Source organism: Chiloscyllium plagiosum, chromosome 45 (genome assembly GCF_004010195.1).
Source record: "Chiloscyllium plagiosum isolate BGI_BamShark_2017 chromosome 45, ASM401019v2, whole genome shotgun sequence".
Classification (NCBI taxonomy): Eukaryota; Metazoa; Chordata; class Chondrichthyes; order Orectolobiformes; family Hemiscylliidae; genus Chiloscyllium; species Chiloscyllium plagiosum.
Window position 1 is genome coordinate 9,578,078 of NC_057754.1, and position 10,234 is coordinate 9,588,311.

General features: G+C 44.0%; 1 protein-coding gene across 1 annotated transcript in view; it reads left to right on the forward strand.

The window, feature by feature from the left end:
* Positions 1 to 6,217: 6,217 nt before the first annotated feature.
* LOC122544012 (zinc finger protein 271-like) overlaps positions 6,218 to 10,234 on the forward strand; it is a 23,551-nt gene continuing 19,534 nt past the window's right edge. Inside the window, exon 1 of the mRNA XM_043683026.1 lies at positions 6,218 to 6,404. The gene's annotated coding sequence lies outside the window, so the exon portion shown is untranslated. The remainder of the gene's footprint in view (positions 6,405 to 10,234) is intronic.

Genomic DNA, 10,234 nt, shown 5'->3' on the forward strand with positions numbered 1-10,234 from the left:
CCTGACACCTTGCGGACCCGCAGCCTTCTCGGTCATTAGGCGCCTTACTTTTTCTGAGGCGCCAGATAATGAAACCTTTTAAGAGTTGATGGATTTAGTTAAGGAATATCATGAGCCCCAACCTCCTCTAATTCTGAGGTGCTATCAGTTTTACTCGGCAATTAAAGAATCAGGGGAAAACTTGTTGAAGTTTTTGATGAGGTTAAGATGACTGGCAGAGGCATGTGACTTTGATTTAACCTTCAATGAGATGTATGTGGGATTGGTATGTGGGATTAAGTATGTAACCATGTAAGAGCACTTACTAGCTGAAGCCCAGTTGGACTTCAAACAGGCACTACAACTGCTCTCTCATTAGAAAATACAGCAGGTGGAGCATATTTTTAAAAAAATGATAGTAAGAAGCCCAGGGAACTGTAGACCAGTCAGCCTGACATCAGTGGTGGGCAAGTTGTTGGAGGGGATTCTGAGGGACAGGATTTCCATGTATTTGGAAAGGCAAGAACTGATTAGGGACAGTCAGCATGGCTTTGCATGTGGGAAATCGTGTCTAACTTGATTGAGTTTTTTGATAAAGAGGATTGATGAGGGCAGAGCAGTGGATGTTGTCTATGTGGACTTCAGTAAGGCCGTTCAACATGCTTCCACATGTAATTTGGTTAGCAAGGTTAGATCACACAGAATACAGGGAGAACTAGCCATTTACATACAAAATTGGCTCAAAAGTAGGAGACAGAGGGTGGTGGTGGAGGGTTACCTTTCTGACTCCAGTCTGTGACCAGCGGTGTGCCGCAGGATCAGTGCTAGCTCCACTGCCTTTTGTCATTTATATAAATGTTTTGGATGTGAACATAGGAGGTATGGTTATAAGTTTGCAGATAAAACCACAGTTGGTGGTGTAGTGGAGAGTGAAGGTTAGCTCAGAGTACAACGGGACCTTGATCAGATGAGCCAATAGGCTGAGGAGGGGCAGATGGAGTTTAATCAGGATAAATGTGAGGTGATGCATTTTGGAAAGGCAAATCAGGGCAGGGCTTATACTCTTAATGGTAAGGTTCTGGGGAGTGTTGCCGAACAGAGACCTTGGAGTGCAGGTTCATAATTCCTTGAAAGTGGACTTGCAGGCAGACAGTGTAATGAAGAAGGCCTTTACTGGTCAGAGCATCGAGTATCAGAGTTGGAATCCTGTGTTCAATTCTGGTCTCCCTCCTATAGGAAAGATGTTGTTCACCCAGAAAGGGTTCAGAAAAGATTAACAAGGATGTTGCCAGGGTCGGAGGGCTTGAGCGACAGGGAGAGGCTGAATAGGCTGGGGCTGTTTTCCCTGAGCATCAGAGGTTGAGAGATTTATAAAATCATGAGGGGCATGGATATAGTGAATAGACAAGCTCTCTTCCCAAAGGTAGAAGAATCTAAAACTGGAGGTCATAGGTTAAAGGTGAGAGGGGAAAATTTAAAAGGGGCCTAAGGGGCAACTATTTCATGCAGAGGGTGGTTGTATGTAGGAAGAGCTGCCAGAGGAAATGGTAGAGGCTGGTACAATTACAACATTTAAAAGGCATCTGGATGGGTGTATGAATAGGAAGGGATGGGGGGATATGGGTCAAATGCGGACAAATGGGACTAGATTAATTTAGGATATCTGATCGGCATGGATGAGTTGGGCTGTTTCTGTGCTGTACATCTCTATGACCTCTGTATGAGTTAAAGGATATACCGATGGAAGTGGACACCAGGCCGACTGAGTTTGGGAAAAACCACTTGAGTGAAGGCAATTGCATAGCACCACTCAGGACATACATTGAACAGAGGGACTTTAGGTCAGCCCCAAAAGACCCCAAAACAAAGCCAAGCCTTTGGCTAAAGGAGTTGGGAAGTCATGTTGAGGTTGCACAAGACAGTGGTGAGGCCTCCTGTGGAATAGTGTGTCCAGTTCCGGACACCCTGCTATACGAAGAATAAGCTGGAGAGGGTTCAGAAGAGATTACCAAGATGTTGCTGTGCATGGGACGTTTGAGTTATAAACAAAGGCTGGATAGGCTGGGATGTTTCTCACTGGAGCATAGGAGGTTGAGAGGTGACCTGATAGAGGTCTTTAAAATAATGAGGGGTATAGATAGAGTTAATGGTAGTTGTCTTCCTGCTAGGATGGGAAAATTTTAAGACACACTTTTAAGGTGAGAGGAGAAAGATTTTTTAAAAAATGAGGGCATTTTTTTTACATGGAATGTGGTTTGTGAGTGGAATAAAATCCTGAGGAAGTGGTGGACATGGGTACAATGGCAGTGTTTAAAAGTCATTTGGATAAGTACATGAATAGGAAAGGGTTTGGAGGGATATGGGCCAGGTAGGTGGGACTAGTTTTGTTTGGGATTGTGCTCGGCATGGACTGGTTGGACCAAAGGGTCTTTTTCTGTGATGTATGATTCTATGACTCTATAAGCCTCATCCAAATGGTTGACAGTTTTTCAGGACTCAGGTCTGTAGTTCCTGCCACCATGCAGACTCAAGACAGCAAAAGAGTCCCACAAGACCTAAATTTGAGTCAGAGAACTCAGAAACTGGTATTCAGGAGAGTGCACACCTTGGGAAGCTCATCTATATCTGATTTGGAACAGTTAAATTTCTGAGCAACATCCAAATAAGAACCAATCAAAATAAGCATCTGGTTACACCGTCATCTGGTTCTAATGGAGGTTGATACCGGCGGCTCTGTCAGTGATTGCAGAACCAGTCCTCAACAAAATTCATTCTGGACTTCAACCCTTAAGGTCGAAGACCTTAGCGAGACTGAGAACCTATATCAGGGCACATTTACAGATTAAGATTACAACTTTGGTTCCGATCTCGTACGAGAAGCAACTGCTTCAGTTCCCACTGATTGTAGTAAAAGACTCAGGCCTGAGCTTGATGGGGTTAACTTGGTTCAGAAAGATTCATCTTGATTGGCTCAATGTTTTTTAATGAGAAAATGACTGTCTGAGTGAAGTCCTAATTTAAATACCCGGACGTTTTTCAGGAAGGTCTGGGTTTTGTGTTGTTTAAGAATTGCTCTTTCAGTCACTAAGAGTTTCCTGGGGGTGGAAGAAGTCACTTTGGGTGTTTTACAGAGAGTAAGCAATGCGAGGTTTTTGGAATCAGCAAACATGCTGGAGTTGGGGCTGCCTATGTCTGTGAGGAAAGGGGAGATAATTCAGACAATCACACAGCATTTACAATTGCCAGAAATGCCATTAGAATCTTGGGAATTGGCTAAAATTCAATTGCATGTGAAACAGTTTGAATTATGATTAAAAGCAGAGGGAAAAGGAAAGGAAAGGAAGGCCCGAGGAGAAGAAAGGGAGAAAGAAAGAGAAGAAAGGGAGAGAGAGAGAAGAAAGGGAGAAAGAAAGAGTTTTTAAGCTTCAGAGGTTGGAAATGAAAACTGAAAAGTCAACTTACATTGGTGGAGGCAGAGGTAAAAAGTAGGAGTGATGGGGACTGTGATGACTGTCATCGCCCCAAAGACCTGGTGAGGATCTTTTTAAATATGTCTAAACTTGACGAGAAGGATGCAGAATCCTTTTTCATTCAATTTGAGAAAGTGGCTAAACAAATGAAATGGCTCGTGACCACGTGGGTATTGTTGATTCAAACGAAATTGGGTTGATCCAAACAAAATTGCATCACAATTTGAGAAAGTATTTAGGAAGTATAATGAGGTGTAAAGTTAGAGAGTTTTGAGAAGATTTGTAGCTCAGGTTGAGGTTCTGGATGTAGGTTTGCTCGCTGAGCTGGAAGGTTCATTTTCAGATGTTTCATCACCATACTAGGTAACATCTTCAGTGAGCCTCCGGACAAAACTCCATCTTAAGTGCATATGAACTAGGACCAGAAGCCTATAACAATGTTCAAGAATCTAAGGAGGGACTCTGGTCAAATGTACATGGAGTTTGAAAGGATCAAACAAAGTAATTTTGATCAGTGGATAAGGGCACTGAAAATATATCATACATATAATGCTTTTATAGGGACAATTATTTTACAGGAGTTCAAAAATTCACTTCCTGAAGTACAGAGAACTCATGTGGAAAAGCAGAGAGCTAAGACTGCAAGATTGGCAGTGGAAATGACGATGATTCTGACGTCAATTTTAATCTCAAAGGGATAAATACTGGGGAAAAGAGAAATCCTCAGGTGGTAAGGGAAAATGCGATCTCATTGAAGATAGTAAGGGCAGTTTACCACAGGGTAAAAAAAAAACAATTGACTTAACTGCAACGCTATCAAAATATTTAATAAAATAATAGATATATTCACTACTGCTAATTAACTACTCCAGTCTAGTAACATCCCATGAACATCCCATAGTTCCTTGAAAGTAGCGTTACAGGTAGATAGAATAGTGAAGGAGGCGTTTGGTATGCTTTCCTTTATTGGTCAGAATATTGAGTGTAGGAGTTGGGAGGTCACGTTGCAGCTGTACAGGATGTTGGTTAGGCCGCTTTTGGAATATTGTATGCAATTCTGGTCTCCTTCCTATCGGAAGGAAGTTGTGAAATTTGAAAGGGTTCAGAATAGATTTACAAGGATATTGGCAAGGTTGGAGGGTTTGAGCTACAGGGAGAAGCTGAATAAATTGGGGCTGTTTTCCCTGGAGCATCGGAGGCTGAGGGGTGACCTTAAAGAGATTTTGTCGAATCATGAGGGGCATAAATAGGATAAATAGACGAGTTCTTTTCCCGGGGTGTGGGAGTCCAGAACTAGAGGGCATAGGTTTAGGGTGAGAGGGGAAAGATATAAAAAAGATCTCAGGGTCAACCTTTTCACAGAGAGGGTGGTGCGTAATTGGAATGAGCTGCCAGAGGAAATGGTGGAGGCTGGTACAATTACAACATTTAAAAGGCATCTAGATGGATATATGAATAGGAAGGGTTTGGCTAGATATGGGCCAAGTGCTAACAAATGGGACTCAAGTAGGTTGGGATATCTGGTTGACATAGATAAGTTGGACCGAAGGGCCTGTTTCCGTGCGGTATGTCTCTGTGATTCTATAACACCCCAGCAACTGCTATTAAAAAATTAAAATTAAAACTAAAAGTCCTGGCTCAGGGGAGTTTGATCCCATCCATTGAGGCTTCTTTTATTGTTCCAACCTCAGAAAAAACTTTTACTCTTTAGGTTATTGGATTCAAACAGACAGCTCTTCAAAAGAAAACAGGACAAAATACACCTCTGAAACCCATAGTATCATCATTGGAGCCAAGGACACCTTACATGTAAGCCAGGAAGCATTCCCATGATTCTGCAAGGCCTGCCCAATGCCATTTGCTTTCCATACAAAAGTAGAGGCAGAAATCAGGAGGGTGGAAAGCAAAGAGATCATCAAACCAGTCCAATTTGTAGAATGGCAGCACCATTTGCACCTATGCTGACAGGGTGATTTGGATCATTTCAATGATTTTAATATTATCAAAATACTAAATTCAAATTTGATTGGATTGTGGTATCTTGGGGTATAATTTAAACTGATTGGTTAAATTTGAATTTGTTTTTATGCTCCATAGCAACACAGCTGTACTATTGGTTTCAACCAAGTGTTACATTGTTACCTTGTTCACTCTGGGCACAAGAGGCGGGTTATGGTCCAGTACACACTGTTGAGGCTGAGTCAGAGGAACCGGATCCAGTGCAAAAATGCCTAGGAGAAGTGACAAGAAAAAGAATAACACCACGTTTGTGGGACTTAGAGGGGGAGGGATACAGTGATTGTAGCTAGATCATCCATGTGTATTTCCTAGTAAATGAGTTCCATGATTGGGGCTGTTAACTCGGTCCAGTTAGGGAGCCCTGGCTGACAGCTATATATGAGAGTGTCAGGATCTGAGAGTTGAGTCTGAGGGAGGCAGAACAGTGTCAAGCACGCTGAACACATAAATAAAGAGTGATTTGTTGATAGAATACTGGCGTCTGTGGTGTTATTTCACCTTTAATAGCTCTCTTGCCTTCTCTCTCTAAGGAGAATAGCCTCAACTGCTTCAATCCATCCTCGTAACTGCTGTTCATCACCTCTGGAAGCCGAGACTGGGTTCAGTTCCCGTAATGGACTCCGCAATTCCCACAAGCCCCTTCGTCAGGGAATCCGCTCAATGGACCGTGTAAACGAATGCGCATGCGCTTAGGCGAAAGAATTACGCACGTGCAGAAGAAGGTTCATCCTCCTTTGTGGATGGCGGGAGATTGACCAATGGACTGTGCTGGAGGACCGGAAGAAGGCTGGTCCTCCACCCAATCAGAGCTTCCTCATTGTCTGAATGCGGATGTTACAGTTTGAGCTTCTGAAGCTGCTCTTTCCAGCCCGGTTAAAGTGCTTCTGTTCTCTCTGAATGAAGATTGAGTGAAACCTCCTCCTCCGGCCAACATCTGTGAGCAAAACATTTTCTTTTTTCCTCATTTCCGTTTATTTTCAGATTCGGAGCTTAAATTGTTGACCTGCAGGAACTGAAGGGAAACTTAAGTGGAATCTGAAGAGAATGCAGACACTGGAAGGGGTTGGCCCATGGGGTGTCACTGGCTGGACCTCCACTTAGTGACTAACCGTTGAGAAGGTGGTGGTGAGCTGCTTTCTTCAAACCCTGCACTCCATTTGGTGTAAGTAGATTCACAATACAGATACAGAGCAAGTTCCTGAACTTTCACCAAGCAACAGTGAAGGAATGATGACAATTTCCCGAGTCAGGGTTGTAAGTGACTTGGAAGTGGTGTTGTTCCTATGTAATTGATGTCCTTGCCCTTCTAAGTAAAAGTGGCTGTGAATTTGGAGGGTGCTGTTCAAAGAATCTTGGTGAATTTAGTAAGACTGTAAGAAATAGAAACAGGATTCCCCTACTGATCAAGAATGTACCTCAGTCCTAAATATACACAAAACGGTGGCCCCTGTGGCAAAGAGCTCCAAAGATACTCAACCTGCTGAGAGAAGAAGTTCCTCCTCATCTCAATCTTAAATTGGCAGCCATTAATTCTGAGACTGTACACTCTGGTCTTAGACCAGAGGTGAAACATCGTTTCAGCATTAACCTGTCAAAATCTTCAGTCTCGTAAATGTCTTGCCTCTCATTCTTCTAAACTCCACTGAGTCAAGTCCCAACTTGTTCAACCTTTACTCATAAGAAAATCCCTCCTCACTGGGAATCATCCTAGTGAACCTTGTCTGGACCGCCTGCAATTAAAAAATATTTTTTCTTCAATAAGGGAACAAAAACTGCTCTCTGTTCTCCAGGTGTGATCTCACCAGCACCTTGTACAGTTACAAGACTTCGGTTGAAATAAGGGACAGCATTCCGTTAGCCTTCATGATTACCGGCTGCACATTTGTGAGTGCTTTGTTTCATGCACAAGTCCCTCCAAGTCCATTTGTGTTGTTGTTTTCTGTAGGTCTTCACCATTTAAATAGTGCTGTTCTTTTGCGTTCCCTTCCAAAATGAACAACTTCACATTTTCCCACATTATAATCCATTTCCCAAATTTTTCCCCACTTAGGTTTAACCTATCAATAGCTCTCTGTAAATCATTTGTATTACTTTTGCGTTCGCCCTTTCTGGATGATTTTGTGTCATCTGCAAGTTTAGCCACAATATATTCACTTCCTTTCTCCAAGTCATTAATCTATATTGTAAACAGTTGCAGTCCCAGCACTGAACCCTGTGGAACCTCACTGGCCACAGATCGCCTAAAACAAAATTCCTTAACCCTATTTGCTCTTTGTTGCCTGTTAACTAATTCTCTATCCATGCCAATATATTACCTCCAACACCATGGGCTCTTATGTTACGAATGAAAATAGAAATTGCTGGTAAAACTCTGCAGGTCTGGCAGCATCTGTGGAGAGAAATCAAAGTTAACATTTCCAGTTCAGTGACTGTTCAGACTGAAGAACTGGACCAAAAACGTTAACTCTGCTTTCTTTCCACAGACCTGCTGAGTTTTCACAGCAATTTCTGTTTTTGTTTCTGATTTCCAGCATCCGCAGTTCTTTTAGGGTTTTTTTCATGACTTAACCGCTCGTGAAGTACTCTATCAAGCACCTTCTGGAAGTCCCAATACAATATAGCTACTGATTGATTTGGTGTCACGTGTATCCAAGAATAGTGAAAAGATTTGTTTATGATCAATACAGGCAGATCAGAGTAAGCAAGGAAGTACAAATCAAAAAGACTTAGAGACATACAAGTTCCATTGCACTAGGCAAGATCAACGTTAGCAAGATCAGCATTAGTTGAGGGTAGAGAGTCCATTCATCAGCCAGGAGGAAGCTGTTCCTGAACCTGCTGGTGCATGTGTTCAGGCTTCGGTATCTTCTGCCTGACAGAAGAGGTTGTAGGAGATTATTACTGGGGTGCTATGGATCCTTGATTATGTTGGCAGCCTTTCTGCGTCAGTGAGCCGTGTAAACGGAGTCCATGGATGGAAGGTTGGCTTCTGTGATGGTCTGGGCTGTGCACATCACCTTGTGTAGTTTCTTATGGTCCGGGGCAGAGTAGTTGCCGTACCAGGCCACTATGCACCCGGACCGTATGTTTTTAATGGTGCATCTGTGGAAGTTGTTGAGGGTTCTTATGGACGTGCCAAATTTCCTGAGCTGCCCAACAGGAGCCTTTGTGCCTTCTTGACCGTTGCATCTATGTGGCAAGTCCAGGACAGGTCCTTGGTTATTGTCTCTCCAAGGTCTTTACCTCTCAACCTCCATTCTGTTGATGTGTGTGCGGGCATGTTTTCCTCCTTTCTTTCTGAAGTCAATGATCAGTTCTTTAGTTTTGCTGATGTTGAGAGAGCAGTAATTCTCATTGCACTATCTCCCTCTATTTCCCTTCTGTATTTTGACTTATCATTGTTAGGCACCTGCCCTGTTACAATGGTGTTGTCAGCGAACTCGCACATAGCGTTCGTTCAGAATTTGGCAATACAGTCGTGGGTATATAGGGAGTGCTGTAAGGGGCTGAGGTTGCATCCTTGGGGGGGGCTCCAATGTTGTGGAGGAGGTATAGTTACCCATGTTCACTGATTGCAGTCTGTGGGTCAGAAAGCTGAGGATCAAGTTGCAGAGGGCAGAACCGAGACCAGTCAGAGTTTTGAGATCAGTGGAGGAGATAATGGTGTTGAAGGCGGATCTCTAGCCAATGAGCAGGTGTTTAACATAGGTGTCCTTGTTGTCCAGGTGTTCCAGGGATGATTGTAGGGAGAGGGATACAGCATCTACTGTGGACCTGTTACATAAATAAGGAAATTGTAGGGGATCGAGACAGGCTGGGAGACTAGAGTTGATGTGGGCCGTGACCAGCCTCTCGAGATACTTCATGATTATTGAGGTCAGAGTCACTGGCCAGTGGTCATTAAGGCATGCTGCATGTGCTTTCTTGGGTACGGAGATGATGGTGGTCTTCTCGAAGCAGGCGGGGACTTCGGCTTGTAGGAGGGAGGTTGAAGATGTCAGTGAATACCTCTACCAGCTGGTCCACACAGGATCTGAATGCTCGGCTGGGGGGTCCGTCGAGGCTTGTCCCTTTCCTTGGGTTGATTCCCAGGAAGACCGACCTGATGTCTGGTGACGGAGGGATACTGTGTCCGGTACTGTCGAGGCAGGCATCACCGCGCCGCTGGCATTCTGCTGAAACCGAACATAGAAAGCACTGAGCACGTCAGGGAAGGATGTGTATTAGTCTGCTACCTTCCATGCTTCATTTTCTATCCCATACTGTTGTTTAGGCATTGCCATAGATGCCGGGAGTCTGTTTGGTAGGTATGGGCCTCTACCTTGGTCCAGTTCTCCAATCGGAGGTTGAACAATTCATCAGCTTCACCAACACATTCCACCCTGACCTTAAATTCATCTGGAGCATCTCAGACACCTCCTTCCCCTTCCTAGACTTCTCCATCTCCATCAACGGTGACCGACTCAACGTTGACATTTTCTACCGACCCACCGACTCCCACAGTGACCTGGATTATACCTCCTCCCATCCTGACTACTGTAAAAATGCTATCTCGTATTCCCAATTCCTCCGCCTCCGCCACATCTGCTCCCAGGAGGACCTGTTCCACCACAGAACACACCAAATTGCCTCCTTCTTTAAAGACAGCAATTTCCCCTCCCACGTGGTTGATGATGCCCTCCAGCGCATCTCTTCCACTTCCCACACCTCCGCCCTCGAAAACCACCCCTCCAAACGCAACAAGAACAGAACCCCCCGGTCCTCAC